The following is an 18,673-nucleotide window of genomic DNA, read 5'->3' on the forward strand; positions in this document are numbered from 1 at the left end:
GAGAAGAAACAACTTTTAATTAGCTGTACAGTGAGGGTCTTTGTCCCACTGATAGATTTGATTATATTGCTGATAACCTTCACAGGGCTTGATATTGCATTACACTACACCATTCTTCTGAGCTGAAGAAATTTTCCACACACCCCCAGATAGACTTAGCAGCAGTGAAAGAATAATGTCAGAACTCCCTTCCAGATATTTTGGTGGGATTCTTCTGTTTGGGTTTACTCCACTGGGATGGAGCCAAGAGAGTTCGTTGGTGGAGCTGCAGGGGTGACATCAGCACGCACCTCTGCCAAGTCCTTGTTTACAGGGCTTGTTTGTAAACCTGTTTATGGGGGGTTTATGGGGTACATGAGGTGCCTTATGTTAGCTCCTGAGAATAGGACCTGGTAGGTACAGACCAATGTATTCTGCATAAACTCAAACAAGAAGTATCAGCTCTGATATTACCTGACATGCTGTGACCTTCAAGTGTCACCCACTATGATTATGTATCCCAAGCTTTCATGGAATTGGGCAAATCATGGAAAAAAATGCCTCAGAAATTGAACAAGCTGTTTTCTCCACAACTTCAGCCCCTTCACTGCATTATTGTGCCCTTGTGAGGAACACATCTAGCATTGTGCTTCACTCCTCTTTGCTAGTGGCCCACATATGGCACTAGGCAAGGAGAAAATCAGAAACTCTGTTCTATAGCAATGCTGGGAAAAAAGGTTTTGGATCCAGCAGAAGGCTTTTTTGTATGAAGACAAGTGATCCCACAAACAAGCATACGCAACTTAAATCATTCATTTCCAGTTACTGCACCAGCCAAGAACTCTGCTGTACTTAGGTAAGTGCTGTACTCAGATAAGTAGCTCTAATTTAGTAGGGCTCAGACAGCAGTCGTTAACAGCAGGATTCCTTCTCCCTTTCCAAAACAGGGAAACCAGAAACCCCTTCACAAACTGTCTCCCTATAGGATACAGGAGATCTGATCTTCATAGCCCATGCACAGCTTATACTGCAAGTGTAACTTCACTAAGGGATTAGCTCTAGCTCACAGCAACACAGCTGAGAGTAGGATCAAGCACTGTCATCTCCTCCTTTTGCTATTTATTGTGTTAGATGGAGTCCTCAATGTGCTGGCAAGGAGGCCAGCTCCACCATTATGTCTTATCTGCCATAAAACTGACATATGGCAGACTGCAAAATTTAGTAGCTTTGGTGATGAGCAGAGAATGAGCTCACATACAGTAAGTACAAAAAATAAACTGCTAATAATACAAACATATCCTGAAGCAGATGCACATTTATACCTGTGGCTTAGCCTTGCAACATACTGAGCAAGGAAGAAATCAACAGCCAGTAACATCCCTGGACAAAGCACAAATTGCCTGCATGGATAGGTGCATATTCCTGAGGGGGGGCTCAGAGAAAAAGGCTTTCTGTTCTGTTCTCTGTATGTCCAGACATGGGCATATAAAGCAAGGAAGAAAAAAAATTACATCTTTGACTTCTTATTTCAGATTCTGTCATGAGTTCTGGCTGCATTTACCCTCACGGAAACAGATCTCTTAGCATTGTCCTTCCTCATACACTCTTCACAAGGCTTCACATGTCTTGGCAGGACGGCTGGGTAGGAGTTCCCTCTCCTTATCTCACCTTGCAGCTGGGCCCACCCATGCCTGCAGGTTTTTCACCCAAAGAATCTCCAAACACCTTTCTGCTGGAATTCAGTGGGGCACAAGCTCTCCAAAGGAAGGGTTCAGGGATGCTGAACCAGCTGGGGTAGCACATGTCCCTCTCTTGTAAAAGGCAGCCAGGATGGTTCTTCTGAGGACAAAATTGTGCTCCTTTCAGGCGTCTGCTCTCTTTCTCAGGGAATGCAATGCCACAGCATCTCTAAAGGATGCCTGCTAGACATACACATACTTCTGACCAAACCCTGCTATTGTAGATAGTACAGGGTGGTCTAACCTCAACAGCTATAAGGGATGGATTTGAGTTTACATTTCCCCCTCCTGACTTCCACACCATGGATTGCATCCTGCCTCTCCCTCCTCCAACACAGCAGTATCTGCCAAGCGTAGACTCAAGACCATCCACACAATGCCAGCAACAAGGCACTGCCACAGACTGCCATCTGATGGAGCCCGTGATGTTGGGTAAAAATCCCTAGACATTTGCCCCTCAGCAGCACTTCTTCTCAAAATACACACACCTCCTATCAACAGCAGCAGCATTTTGGCTTTGTTGTAGGACATGCTTAGCTGCTGGAGTGAACACCTGTAGCTCAAAACAGCTGTTCCCATCTCCTCCAGGGAAGGGACCAGTAGGCCAGATGGATCAGCACAGAAGGCTGTAGCTGGCCTGCAAGGCCACCACTTGGACCACACATAACACTTCCAGAAGGCGGCGGCATTTCCAGTGGCACTGAGGCAATGAAATGCTGCCCCTTCGACAGGGGTCTTGTAATGATGTACTCACTCTGTAACACACGTATAACATCTAGTCACCCTTTATAAATAAAGCTTTTATTACACTGTCCTGCTTGAGAAGTTATTCTGAAGCATGACCCTTTTCTCTAAGAGGTTTTGAAGTCTTGCATTTTCATACAGTGAAGAAAGGAAGTATTTTCCCTCTCCCCTTCTTCCCGACACTGCCTTTCCATTAAGTCTTCTGCACAGCTCTGTTTGTATTAAATATTCCCTGAATATCTCTTCCTGAAGAATTAAAAAAGTGTTTTGGAGAAAACCATGGGGTTTAGCAGAAGTCAACAGATAAGCACTAGTCTGGGATCATCCAACTCCCTAACCATCAGTTTGAAGTTATTTGCCTAAGACTTTAACTCCTTAGAGTAGACAGACTGATGGCAAGCCCAAACATTCATTTTTCATCCTAGTGCTGTGCATATTTATTTTTTTTTTATTAATAATACTGGGATGAAGAGCAAAGCATGCAGCTACCAGCACAATTACAGTAAATAATTAACCACTCAGAATTTAATATACATCTCTGCAAATGTTTCTCTCATATTAAGGCCTCTTGTAAATTGGGAAGTATGGTAAATCATACAGCAAAATGAGCTTGTTCAGTGCAAGGCAGGGGAAAGAGAATTCAGTTGAGATGCAAATTCCAATTTCAAACTGAAGGAACACTTTCTCTCAGCCTTGTAACATCATATAGCACTTTTTTAATCAACTGAAACACCCTAAAAGACAATTTTGCAACATCATTTATTGAGTGGATCTTCAGGTACTAACAAAAAACTTTATAACATATCTTCAGGGAGTCTGACTTCACCAGTGAAAGTCATTGCATCCTTTAGTCATTTTCATATATGGCATTTATTCAAACCCCAAGAAAGCTCTTCGCTCCAATACCAGAATGGTTGCTATTACAAGAAATGTTTTGCTGAAAAAATAGGCAGAAGCACAATCTGCTATATTACACTTCAGTTCAAGGTGTGAGCCCCCACTTACAGGAAAAGTTATCAGGAATTTTCAGCAAGGTGATACTCCAAAAATCTTTCCGGCTTTAACCCACTTTCATTCTTGCAGAAGAATTCATCTTCTGGTATATTTTTAATATAAGAGAGAGAACTATTTCTTAGCTATATAAAGAAGTTTTTAAGATCTCTTCCTCTCCTTTTTGCCCCAGTCCCAGTGGTTTTGCCATTGCTGGTGTTGCCGATTGAGCCTTTCTAAGCAACACTTGGACCACATATTCACCTCCTGCTTATTTGATCTTTCCCATAACAGAATATACTGCTTAGGCCTTCAAAAGCAGTCCGATAGAAACTAAAACAACTTAAAAATAGAAATGGCTGTAAAAAGTTAGATTAATACTGGAGTAGGGAAATCAGAATGTTGTATTCTAATTAGTTGGCAGGTGGTTCATGATCATGATAAATTCCATACTCTAGTTGACACATTTTCAAATGTTAATGTCCTCTAGAGGAATAAACTGTGTTGTAATGACTGTAATAATGGCTTTTAAGGTGAACATTTGGCTTATGACGGTTTCAAGCCCTGGCACTCAATGTACATAGGTGTTAGGCTACGCACTCTACAAAAACGAAATAATTATTATTGTATAATAAAAAAGAAGAGGTTTACAGAAAAGGGGTTGTGAAGAGGATCTGAATCATGGAGAGAATAACCTCCTTCATCAGTGAGAAACAATAGTTAATCAAGTACTGTACATAACATCGCAGACAAGCAATCGCAGGCATTCCAAGAGCCACAATGCTCTGGATAATTGCAGCAAGTTTTGTGGTGATTGTATAGTTTCAGCAGAAGTAAAACTCCAGTGCCCTGCTTCCTTCTCTCCCACCCTTTCCTACCAACACTTGCGAAGAACTGGTTTTCTCAGGGGAAGGAATGGAGGCAGGCTGTACAAAAGAAACAACAAGCAAGGGGGAAGTTGTGATTTAAGTTCAGTCCCATGGCAGCCAGTAACCAGTGCAAGAAAGGCATCCATTGAGACGCAACAAGGACAATCTCAAGGACTGCCATTTCTGGACTGTAACAAAGGATCTGTCTCTTTTGTCTGTGAACCATATGCTCCTTACAGGCAAGTATGGGAACTCCACGCTTTCCTTCTTCCCTAATGTTCCCACATTCTCCACCTACAAACGTGCACACTAACAAATACTAAAGCCTAAGCCAGCCTAAATATTTACACAATATGGACAAGAACACAGCTCATGCAGAATCAGCATTATTCCCTAAACTTCTTTTCTTTGGCTGTAAGTTCCCTTCCAAGTACTTTCTCAATACCCAAATGTTCCCATGCACAACCATGCAGTAGCATTCTCCTCTAACAATCTACTTGTCATCACAAGTGGAATTAACCCAGTTTACATCCACCGATGATTCCATGGTCAGAGATATATCCCACTATCATCATATCAATGACTTGTGTTTCAATGTCAAGGACACCATAGCGATTCATGCCTTCCCAAGACAAGTAGAATCATCTGCTGAGCAGCAGTCATGGCCTTATTTGCTGGAGAATTGCACAATCCTACCTTTGCCCCTGTAACATTGCTTTAAATGTGTTGTCTGTCAAGAGCCATTCTGCAATCAGCATTGCTAACCATATGTTATTAATTAAGTAATTTTACAAAATTAGAAATACAAATCACATTGTTTTCAACCAAAATAACAATCTCCCAATTATTCTGCCAACAGAAATGACTTGTAGCTTTTGGCAGGTCTTTTCCCTTTGGCCATTGTTTTCTTAGTTATTAACAAGGTTACAGTTGGTCCTTTTGATTAAAAAGCTTTTTGGCCAGAATCACTGCTATGGGAAAACAAAACCTGAAATTCAATATCCTTCTAGAATTCTTTTGAAATTTGATCTCAGCTCCAATGAGGGAGGAAGGTGAGGGGCCACAGGGGACAGATTTTGTAACTTTTTCATTTTCTTTCCAACTTAAGATTCTTAAAGATGAGGCAAATAGGACTGGAAAGCAAAAAAGAGTATTTTTGTTCACTTGTCCCCCTGTAAGGTACACACCATATTACTTAAGAGCTGACAGTGACTATAAACTTTTAAAAAATATGAATTAGGCTCATGGAGTGTACAAGCTAGAACAAGGCTACACGACTCTTTCAAAGTAGAGCATCCACACAGCCCTAGAAGATCCTTTCAACCGCTCTGGAGGAAAACAGAATTCAGGACCACAGAATCTGTGGCCTTCTTGAACTAGAAAAGAATCTTTAAAAGGAATATTTATTAGTGAACATACACAAAGAAATATCATTAAAAAAATATTTTTAATGTTACCAAAATAACAACGTAGAATCGTAGAATGGTTTGGGTTGGAAGGAACCTTAAAGATCACCTAGTTCCAGCCCTCCTGCCATGGGCAGGGACACTTCCACTAGACCAGGCTGCTCAAACCCTGTCCAACCTGACCTTGAACACTGCCAGGGATAGGGCACCCGCAATATAACTGATCAACAATTGATTGTAAGAACTAGATTTCAACACAAGACCTGATTCTGCTAAACATACCTCCAAAAATCAATCCTTGTCCTTCAGCCCTTAACACCAAGAATAGTTTCATCTTAGATTACTTAGAAAGTAAAGTGTGCGCAACCGGGCACTGCTGTACTCCCACTGGCAGAAAGCTTAGTGCTAAAACCTTCAGCAAAATTAAACTTGTGTGCATTTGCAGTCATATGAGAACCTTCAGAAGTACAGACTGGCTTCATCCCTGTGCAATACTTCAATAAGCAACACCCCAAAAATAAATTAAAAAAAAAAAAAAGAGGGAGGAAAGACCTGTACTTAGCTTGTTCCTTCAAAAAAGGTTATTAAACAAGATGGTGAGCTGTTCCTGTCATATTTGTGAGATTCAACATCACACAGAGGGTCATAAATGTGCAGTAGCAGAAACAAGGAAAAGAGTAAAGAACATTTTCAGGTTTCTCTATGAACTGGCTTGTGCCAGGTACCTCAGATTGGATGTTTAAAGAAGTATTTTAAGTACTTCAAGCTTGGAAGATTTTAAAGCTTGGGCATAATTGTCTAAACAATTCAGAAAATGGTGCACAACCCTGTGCACCAGTGACGCAATGAATCGAGCCTACCCTTCTCCATTGTTTTGCTTTCTTGCTCCATCAGAGAGAACAAGTACAGACAAGAAATCCAAACAGTAACCATGTGGGAACATCATTTTCAAGAAATGACACACTAGATTTTTCACAAGACAAACTAAAGGGAGCTGGGTGGTTTGTTTTTTTTCTTTTGCACCAACCTAACATCTGGCCCCTAAAAGGAACACACCACTATTTGCTGTAATTATTGCTCTGGCAAACAGGACATTGCTGTATGCAGGTTATTTCAGCAACTTTCAGATCTCAGCCTTAGCAGTATCACAGCAAAAGTCCTAGTACAGCTACTATTGGCCATATGGAAATTTTTCCCTTCCCCAGTCATGCAGCTAGAATAAATGCCACCTCTTCTGCTCTGACATGGTGCTTTGCCTGGGCGCAAACCAAGAAACTTCTTACTCAAGAAACCCCTGTCCAGAGCCAGTTCACTCTACTTTTGGGAGGAGGGAAGCAAGGAAGGAGGTGGGGGGAGGAAAAAAAAAATAAATTAAAAAAAAAAAAAATCAAGTTCTTCAAAAATAACCCTTCAAAAGAGAATGGTGAAAAGCAAATGTTGAATGTTATCATTCTGACTGCAGAGATAGCAAGGCTAAAATTAAGTTGTGGAGTAGTCTTGCTTGACCTTAGAAGAAAAGATCATGCATTTCAAGACTTCTCACTATTAGTAAGATTTATGCAATGCTGCACCAGTGACACTCACAGAATGTGCATTATGCTTGGCAAGAGGCCTGCAATCCAGCCACTTACTTCCACCGTGTATTATAATGCAGAAACAGAGTCACACCTGCAAAGCCTATGACAAATGACATTTCATTAACTTTGAAGACTGCTGGATCATTTTCCCAGGTTACACGTGAGCCAGGCCATAATAGTCCTTTCAACAGCCTATCATGAAAAGAAAGTCACTATAATGTCTCAAATATTTCAGGGAGTAAATACTTCTCAATTTGTTAATGATAAAGTTCTGTGTCAATTAGATGTAATGGGATAAAAGCCTATCATTAGAGATCCCAGGCCACACAAATTTAGAATGGTATTTCCCATTGCTCCCTGTGTCACTTCCCCACAGCCCTTTTTCTCTCTCTTCTATTTATTTAATTTTTTACTATTTCAAGTGACTAGCAGAGTGGTCCAGTACATTTTACACAGTGTGCTTTCATGTCAAACAATCTTTCCAGGTATTTTATGTCATTCCTTTGATGATTTCACAGGATAAACAAATCAAACTGGAAGGTTTTACAAACATGAAAATGTCAACAGAAGAACACAGGCTATTATAACACCTTAGCTGCTTTCTTTCCAAATAGAAGGATTCTTTTCTCCTCAATCTGCCTTAACTTAGTTCCAACCACCAAAGCCTGTCCAAATCATGCATATTACAGATATAGTAGGACATTAGTCTGTGCTGCTGATAGAGGGCTTACAAAACAGCTCCTTCTACAACACATGTGAATGTTTTTGCTCACTGTGACTTCTGTTGCCCTTAGTAATAGCACTTCTCTCTGGTCTCGTGGAAGGAGAGATGAGGATTACCCACATGTATAAAGTTAAGTACATTTTTAACATCTTTGCTGCACCAGGGCTCAAGGCTTTGAACAACAAGGCTTCCTTGTGAAACTTAATACAGCTTAGACTGAGGCCTGCAATTGGATCCCACAAGTATGCAAGGTTCCGCAGACAACAGATCCATGGCAGAATACAGCTTGAGAGCATTAACTACACCCCAGTGGCCTCACAGAAATTTAGGGAGCAGGAAAGCATTCACCCCAGCTCTGTGGTTACTTCTCCAGGCTGTTTCAGAGAACCTGAGGATCATAGGATTAAAGTCCTATAGTATTCCTGCAGAAAGCAAGTGGGGAAACACACACTGTGATAAACCAGCAGGTCCTCTTTTGCCTGGCCAAAGGCAGAGCCTGACTAAAGCAAGAGGCAAGAGTCTGGCTCTTTAATGTGCACACTAGTCTGCCAATCTCCGCTCAAGCTTACCTTGAAGAAGGTATCAGGAACATTACAATCCTTCACAGTTAAACTGTGCCCTCTGAACAATATCAGGGTGCACATCAGATCACAGCTTACACACATCACTGTCAGAAAACATGCACAAATTCTCCCTCAGAATGAGGGCTGCCCTCTATGCCATCTCATTACACGTTCAGATATCAGAGCCTTCCTCTTGTGCTGAGCCTTGCTCATCCATGAAGAAATTCAATCAGGATTAAACAGCACGAACTGCAAAGTTCTAGAGCTGCCAGAGCTCTGTTGGTGTTTGTTGGCCTCTCAAGAAATCATGCTGGTAACGTTTATACTGTACTGAAAAACTATTTGCAGCTTGAAAGCACGAAGCACACAAATGAAATTTTAATATTCCTTAACTACAACCTGTGGAACCAACTGGAGATGTACCTCTATTAGGAGCACTTTAACTGCAAAGATGCAAATGAACTTGACAAAATGTAAAGCACCCATGAAGAGAAATGAAGAAATTCAGGTGATAACGTGGCAACATCATGTTGCTATTCCCTAAAGAAAGCAAACTTCATGGGTAAAACCACAGCTTTGCTATTGTAAACATGCTTACAACCAACCTTACACTGCCCACACTGCTCTGTGAGCTGCAAGCTACATCTTATGGCATTTGGTACAGGAAAAAGTATCTGAAAGAAGCCTGGCATGGCCCATAATAATTAGCCCTATCTAGTGTGTTGATCCACCTAAAGCAGGCTATACTATTTTTGACTAACTCAGAAGGTTCTGAATCAAACACCACTACAATGATGTAACCTAGGTACTGATCATGTCAACATCCTTTTATCTTAAAACACACTATGGCAGGCTTCATCCATTAATTTTTCCTGTTTAGGAGTTGAAGTTTGTGTGTGTCTGCATTACTGTTGTATTTCAACTACATACCCTATAGTAAATAATCTTAATGATCAAATGACAGGCTTCATATCTCTCTGAGCAGAGTTCATCTGATTTATTAAACTGACACCAGACATTTACTCAAGAAATAAACAGAACTGACATTACAGGATGATCTGAGGGGAACACTCCAGGGTAAATACTGAGAGAAAGGAGTGGTTATGCATTCCATTCTTTTGCATTTCTTTCCTTATTCTTTACTTTATTCTTTCTAATGTTTGTATGAGTATTGCAGTACCTTTTGTGATCTTTAGATAGTAATTTCTGAAAAGGAGTCCTTGTTAAATGGTCAGCCTTTACAGAAGAAAACCACTTGGTTGAATCTGGAAAAACCCAGAGACTCTTTGTCTGCAATACAGTCTCAGTGAAACTTTGACTGCTCGCTCTGCAGTGGGGTCCCACCTTGACAGGGAGTCATTGAGGAGCTCTGGATAAACCTTTTTTCCTCATCTCTAGTGATTACATAAGAATAAGATTGTTGTCCTTCATCCCCATTCCCAGAAAACATCAATCATATTTACCTTGTTAAGATCATGGGTTTGTGTTTGTTAATAAGAATAAAGGGAAACAAAAGGAAAAAGAGGAAAAATACACATTAAAAAAGATAAACCTCCCAGACTAAGCACAAGTCCAGAATTTTCTCTCATGACATACAGACAAAATGATATATGGATCCCTTCAGTGAGTAACAGTAAGAAACTGTGTGGGTCACTTTTGGTAGCAAATTTAATTGAAACTTAAGATAGCTGTTCTGTTATTTGCATAGTCTAAGGCAACACAATATCCTGTTTCAAGACACTGCTCTGGCAACCATCTATCCCTGCCTGCATCACTGCAGAAAGCAAACCCCCTCAAAGTGAAAGAAGGGAGGAGTTATTCAGATAATTCTAGTTATTCTTAAGTAAGTTGCAAGGATTCACACTCAAAACTACATGGGAAAAAACCTCAAAAGCCTTACAATGACATTTATGGGAGCAAATTGTTTTCCATGCTCACACTTACACCAACTAAAGACGAAAGAAAAAGAAGTGGGTTAGTGTCATTTTTAAAATCACAGTCAAGAGCCCAACAGAGTAAGACACATCTAAAGAATAGAAACAAAATGTCAGAGCCAGGAGGGACACAAAGAACTTCTTTATAGCTTTCAGTTTTACAGAGAAGTACTTTGATGGTCTGGTGACTGCTGGTGAGAAGATATACCCTCAGACAATGAAATAATATCCACAGACAGTACAAGAGGCCAGTTAAGGCTTGCAGCACGGCACAAGAAGAAGCAATAGCACCTAGAAGGCAACTCTAGGTGGTCTAGCAGCATGTAAGCATTACCTTCTCACCTTTTTCTGACACGTGATTTAACAGTCCTTAATCAAAGCTGAAGCAAGGCCAAACAGCTCTCATTCCTTCAAAAAGACAGTGCTTCAAGCTTGTACATAAGGAAAGGGAAGAGCCTGTAACATACACTGACTACATAAACATTAAGAAACACAATGTGAATGAGACATATCACAAGTAAAAGCCTTTGCCTTGGCTACACTAACAGGGACAATGCTAAAACCTGGATTGCCCTGCCTGACATCATTAAAACCATAGTTTAAGAGCATTCCCCTAAAACCACAGTATCAGCAAGGCCACCTCACCAAAGACACCACCTCTGACACAAACCATCTTTTCCCCTCCCCTCACATACGGGATCATCTAATACCATGGCTCCTCATTCTCTCCTCAGAGGACAGATCTGTGCAGGGAGATGTCCTGTCCTCTCGGCCAGAAGGGTCAGGATTCTTAAAGCACTGGTTTTAAGTTTAAAGTGCTTTAGTTTTACAGCTGAAACGGTGCTCTAAAATATAATTTTGCCATTCAAGATTGCTCCATCTGCAACATGGCCCCACACATGAAGGTCCCTATCTGCAACTGGCATAATTCAAAATAATGCTTCTTTAGCCAGTAATGATACGAGCAGAACTCACAGCTTCAAACTTACTGGTCTTAACCACCATAACCACTGAAGACAGCTGGAAAATTACATTTAGCTACAACCAGCAAGTTAACCTGGTGCGGTCATGAAAAATGCCTGTTTCCTTGACTCATCCATCATCAAGGCATAATAAACTTATAACCAAAATTATATCACTTCAACTGTTGCTGCCAATCTTTCCTTAATGGGTTTAGTTTAATAATTTTTTTAAAATAGTATGTTTCCATGTGCGTCCACAGTAGACAACAATAGTAACAATGGCCTCATAGGGACTGTGGAAAAATCCAATCTATTCCACGCTGGCAAAGTCCTCTGCCTACCAGATGTTACTGCAGCACTACAGGGCTGGAGAGACTTACCCTCACAGGGCAGAACTGAGCTTAACTGACCTTTGGGGGAAATTGAGTGAAAAGAGTTCATCTTTTCTTTTCCCAATTCTATTTTCTTTGCCACTGGCTGGAATCCAACTAGGAGGGTTGTTTGCTGTTGTTTCAGGAGGGTCTGAGGGTTTAGGAGGGTTAGGTCTCTACATGTAACACTGCAAAGTCTTACTGTAACATTCATGAGATGGCAAATTGCTATTCCCTTCAGATACTTGCCCCATTCAAAAGTTTTGCTCTTTGATTTCCCCTTTCTTACACTCATTCATGAAGACAAGACCAATTCAATGATTACTGAAGTTCTGGGCTTTTCTGCTGAGCTTCAAAAAATACAATTACTTCTTTCACTAGATGAAAATAGCACCACTACAAAGTAGAAAGGTGAATTAAGTTCTGCAGTCAAGGCAGAGACTCACCTCCAGATTCAGGAGACTGAGGGATTTTGAAACTTACGATGGCAAAACCTCTGCCAAAGTCACTGGGAATTTTGCTTGGGTCTCAACATCAAAGGAGTATTAGTATGGTATTTTCAGCACCTACAGACCAGTCTCTACCAGCTTTAGTCCCAGTCTTTTAATCACAAAGCAAACCCAAGATTAACAGAGAGTGAAATGAATCAAAAGCAGAGAAAATTCACTTCAGTTGGAGCAAAAGTACAGTTTCTATTTAAACTGAAGCAGTACTTAGACACACAAACAAATGGCTTTTAAGTTGCTATGGGCACATTTTGGCTTGAAATAAGAAAAATTATTAAAACAACAACTTAAATACAATTCTGGATCAACATTCTTAGGGCCAACAAACCTAAGTAGTTAAGGCTGTTGACAGGATTTTTTAACAGGACTAGGCAACATCATTGTCTAGTGGAGGGCTGATGTCCATGTTCAAGAATCCAACTTAACTTGTTACACTGATGCCCTCCCTGTGATAACTCAGGAGGCACCAGAGGCACAGACACACAGTTTATGAAGGGGAGAGGGAAAAGGGTAAAAATCCCTTTTTCCTCAATAGATGTGCATAATAACCTGGTTTCCATCTAAAAAAAATAATAAAATAAAAAGCTAAGGGCTTTGGCAGCTAGTATTGATTCTCTACCAGACTTCTTCTGGGAGCTGAGTATTTTGCATTCACACTCTGGGATACAAACAGGGAATTCATCTTGGGACTCAGCCAGTGTAATGTTATACCAATGGGTTGATTCAGAAGCAAAAATCTTCAAAGAGACTCATGCTGCTGAAATTTTGGAGAGAGAAAAGGAAGGACCAATATGCAAGCAACTACATGTGTCAATGGGCTGTGACTGAAACTAAAGGACATGACTTTGCATTCCTCTTAAATTCAGTGGGGAAACTGTGGCAGGAGAGGTGAATCACCAGAAGTTTTGCTCCAGGAATGTAAAACAGAACACAAGGTCTACGGCCCCATTGGGATTTTACAACTATATAATGCTGGTGATTTCATTAGAGCCAGCCCTGATTTATTAAAAACCAGAATCAAACCTTAGGTCTAAGGAAGCCCTTAAAATAAGTCTTTACTAATGCCTTATTATTTTAATCATGTAAATCCGCAGGAAACAGTCAGGCCATCCAAGATTTACAGTAGTGAAAGTGAGATTCAAAACTTAACATATAAGTTTATTGGATCTGTGATATGCTCATTTGCTAGTTTAAGCACAGGCATGAAAATCATCAGTGACCAGATGCTAAGGAGAGAAAAAAACACTGTGAAAATTAGACCTTGCCTAAAAAAAACTTCGCAGATAAAGTTACTTAAAAAAAAAAAAGTAGGTATTTGGGACTCTCATCCTGTGCTGGTGAACACAAGCATCATTTCATTAACAGAAGAACAATCATTCCTGCTGGCCATCAACCACTGCTTGACCATCTTTCTGAATGGGGCATAGCACAGATGTGCTCACCTCAAACAACATGCCTAGCATGACTTATTATGCCAGCTAGGACTGACGGGCAGTAAGCAAGGAAGACAAGTCAACACCTGCTTAGCCCTTCTGGTAAATCTGCATCACTTCATTCCTAAAGAAGTGCAAAGCCTTTCGAGTCCTCGGGACATGGCTCGCTGCACCACCTGGGGTCCTGTCCTCCAGTCTGCAGTTGAGAAAGTGCTGCCCTTTTCCACTCTGTATTTGTAATCTACCAGGATCCCAAAATGAAGAATAAAGGACCTGATCTGCTTCTTGCTTACACCATTGTAAATTAGAAACAAACCCATCAGCATTAGCAGCCTTACATGAGTATAAAACAGGTACGAGAGTAGAAACAGGCCTATAAACTCAGATGAATTTAGAAGGCAATGTATTACTTTCCAATCATGCAGAGCTTACATTACATTATATATATACACACATACACACACAGCATTTTTAAAACCTCTCCAAGAAATCCAACGGAAACTAAGCAGAGCATATGGAAATTTAACTGGTTGCTCGTAAAAAGCTGTTAATATGTGCCAAAGTCAAAAGACGCAGTGCAGTCTACTACACAGGCTTGTTAAAAAAGAAGAAAACCAGTATTTTCAACTACAACTACCTGATGGGTGGAACAGCAGTTTCACTTATCTTAGAAATACAATATTTTTATATTTTTAAAGATTTTGAGAGCTGAGGAACTTTTTCCTTTCGGTTTTCTTGTTGCTGTTTGGGGGTTTTGTCCCTGAACCTCTGGAGCCGATTTCTAGGGCTTAAAAAAACCGCAGCATTTCTTGCCGCTGCCTCCAGCCTATTTGATGTTCCTTTGCTGCCACCAAGTGGAGAAGAAGCAATAAAGCTAAAATTTGCGAAAAGAGCCTGTAGCTGACACCATGTGGCAAAGGCCTCGTCTAAATTTGCTTTCCCGCTTTCCTCTCTCAGTTTTAACTTCGGCCTCTACCTCCTCGGGGCTGGCTGCAGAGAGAGAAAAGGCACAGCCACCGCCATATTAATTAATGACAGGGTCTTCTGCATCAAAGCCACCCTGAGCAGCCTGCCACAGCACTCCCATCCATAGCATATACCGGGGAAACATAAAAAGATTAGTGGAGAAATAACAAATACACGATATCATCACGCAACACCTCAAACAGACGTTGTAAGGAAAGTTCTCCTCAAGCACCAAATGCATTTCCTCAGTAACATACCTGCACTTTACCTCCTTGCTCCGACCACTGTGTGACACAGGTTCACTTCATAGATTTAAGAAGTGCAAGATAGAGTAAATCCTACCTTTTTCCTGTAGAGGGACAGATGGCCAGGTCAAAACAACGCTGGGAGGCAAACGCAATCTGACAGCCCTGCTCACCTGAGGTGAGGCTCCCCAGGCGGCGCCATTTTAGCCCTGGGGCTGGGCAGTGATCGACCACTAAATGGCGCTTCGGGGCAAGGCTGGAGGGTGCGCTACGGCTTTTGGCTCTCTGGATCAATAGACATGAGGGGGAAAAAAACCCACACACCCTACCAAATTCAGGGTGAGCTGTGTATGCCTTTACTATGTACAAGGGACGTGTGTACCTCTCTCTGGAGGGTTTTACTGGGTGAGGAAGGGGCAGAGGTCAGGTGCTGGCCATAGCCTCTGAGCGGGGTTTTGCGAGGTACAGGGAAATGGCTTCCCTTCAGCTCCTGATCCTGGAAGCACAGTAGTGATTCAAGCAAGTAACAGCCTCACTCAGGGGAGGAATTTTGCTACACTTATCTAAAAATAAAACAAAGAAAAGGGGAGGGGGGGGGGCGGGCAGGCAAACAAGTCTTTTGGTGAACCATTTAACCTGGCTGCTGTGTTTGGTTAAACTATGCATGATGCACCTCTGTATTTAAACAAGGTAACCCATGCCAAACCACACACCATCAGCAATTATATTCCATGAAGGATAAAATCTAGCTGTAGTATTACAACTTTGATGAGTCAACCACTTCTTGCTGATACATATCAAGTGGTTAAAGGAACAAATACCTGTTTTATAGATGGAGGAATGGATGGTTTGGGGGCAAGAGTGCAGAGGACTCTACAGAGTGTTGAGAGACACTTCTGTGCAGATGCTGCAAAGGAATCCAACAGTGCATATTGGTTTCAAGGGATATATATATGCTGTTCACCTTCCCTTTTAATTTAAACTAATTTAACCTACTATACGATGTTCTCCCTGCTTTAATAGATCTTGTTTTTCTAGCAATTACTGTCATTTAGGTAATATCACACAGATGTGCTCAAGGAACACAAACTTGTGAGAAACACTGAGGAATTTCTGGCAGCATTTCTTTCATTCAATCTAATTTCAGAAGAAGGAGCCAGCCAGCTGAATTATCTTGTAGGCGGACATAGGAAAAGCAGCTGAAAGACTGAAAAACAGATGAAATCACCTTTAAGCACAAAGGTAATTAAACACAAGAATTCACATGCCTTCTCTGTTGTGCTGTAATCAAACTGAAAAATGCTTTCCTCTCAAACTTGTGCAAGTAAGCTAACCTACTAAAATAAGGAACTATCAGATTCACTAAAGAGGGAAAAATGGCAAACTCTTAAGCTCATGGATGGCTGGTTCACTTTCCAGATGCTTTTCAAAACCTAAGCTTTAAGATGTGACTTCAGTTACCTCAAAAAAATACTCATATCTTAACAACGTGGGGTCCACAGATGGGTCAACACACACACACACACTGCCAGCAAAGGCCCTCCAGTTAACACCAGCTGGAAATGAGCTTTTGGGGGGTTTTGGTAGTTTTGTTTGTTGTTTTATTTTTTCCCCTTCCCCTGCTGTTGGTGAGACTTTGGCTCAGATGCTTGAATAGAGAAAATCATTACTAATCTTTGCCAGCTGAGGTAATGGCCACTGACGTTCCTGAGGCTAGCAGGCTACCCAATACAGGCTTTGCCTTAAATGACTTAGAACCTCAAATTCTTTTTGGACACAGAGTTACCACTGTGCATTTACTGAAGGCTTGCCTCAATTATATCTTGGCTTTTTGCTATGGGAAAGGAAGTTCCATGTCATCAGTAAACTCCGCAAGGCAGAAGTCACTGTATCAGAACATCAGAATCTGTCCTCTTTGTCGTATGAAAACCTGTGCAAGCAAATCCAAGGGCAAAATCTGGCTGTTAACTTTTCTGATAATACAACCTCACCTAGATGGCAGAAGACAAAAAGTTTTTCTATGCTTGTTTTGTTCTCTAAGGTACAGGTACATCCAGAAATGCTAACCTATGCCCAGAGATGTCTCATCTACCAAAATTCTTCTGTGTAATTCCATATATAAGGGATGAGATCAAATTCTTAAGACTTTAATGATCTGAGTACCTTCCAGAAAATAGGATACTTCATTCTACACACCCCAAGAACGCCTACTAAAAAGAATACATTAAAAGACCAGACTTCATTTTACCAGCTCAAACCTGGAGCAGCTCCACAGCTTAACAAATGAACACATGGGGGGTAGGGGGGAGGAAAAAACAAACAAATCCAGTATAACAACTGTAATCCTTCATTTCATAATGGTTTTAGTTGAGAAAAAAAATAAATTTCAGATTTCTAACATATTCAGCATACTTAAACACTTAAATGAAGTATACTCTTACTGGAGTTACCTCTTAGGAAGGTGACACATGAACTAATTCCATTTTAGTTAAACTGATATGAAGTTGAATTCCAGTATTATCATAATGTAAACTAATCAGATACATATGAGAGCATCCTTTGTCCACATTAAGTCTTATTAAAATCTGAAATCCATATAGAGCTACATTAAACCAGTGCTGTTAGAAGCTGTAGTGGATTTGCAGTTCTGCAGATACAGTATGTTACAGAGCCCTGTCATCATCTGAGATAAATTGGACTTTAACTACAGAGCCCATATTCCTTCCTAAGCTATTTGTGGCTTCAAAACTGTGCTGGGAGCTCAGTAATGTTGATGAGCATGCACGGGAAAACTGGAACACAAGCAAATTAATGTCCAGTATCTACGATGCAGTTCTCTGAGGTTTCTCTAGAGGCCTAATCTGGATAGATTTTCACTGGGATAACTTTTCTTTTTAATCTCCTGACAAAGCATTTCAAATTTTTACCTCAATGAAGGAGAGTTACAGCCTTTAGAAAAATATGGTCAGAAGTTTAGCTAACAGTGCCAATGTGGCCTATACTTTACAAACCATGTTCTTGAACAACTGTAAGAATAACAGTTCAACCTTTGGGGGTGGGGGGGAAGGGGATGGTTGGGAATTCAGCCAAGGCAGAGACCAAACGTGAAAAAGTCCAATACAAGTAGTTAAAAGCTGACAAAATGATGAACATCTAGGAAAAAGAACACTACCATAAAAAGCTGAGGCACAATGTGGATTTATCAGTGGTAAGCCCTATGTATAATAAAAGGTAAACAAAGCTTAACAAGCACAAACCACAAAAATAAAATGTAAACAAAGCATCCGGGAAGTAGACTTTAACTAACAGACAAGTAATTTAACTGGAAGTCAATGACTTAGAATTGGCTATATTTTTAGTGCTATTTTTGCTGCGTGAGGACATTCATACTTACATAAAGCTAAATTCTCCGTTCTTTTGCACTGGATCTTTGCTACTGCGGCCCTAATGAAATCAAGAGTTAAACTGACCTAAAGCAATAGAGAAATAAGCTCGGGATGCTATATATAGTCTCCAGCAATCGCATTTCACTAATACACACTTTGTATTCTGTTACACACCAGGAGAAGAACTTACTGCCAATCAGGAGATAGATAACATACAGGTGGATGTGTAATGTGTGCACATACAGACAGCACCTCATGAGATTAACTGCCTTAAGGAAA

Source organism: Psittacula echo, assembly GCF_963264785.1.
Source record: "Psittacula echo genome assembly, chromosome: 4".
NCBI lineage: Eukaryota > Metazoa > Chordata > Aves > Psittaciformes > Psittacidae > Psittacula > Psittacula echo.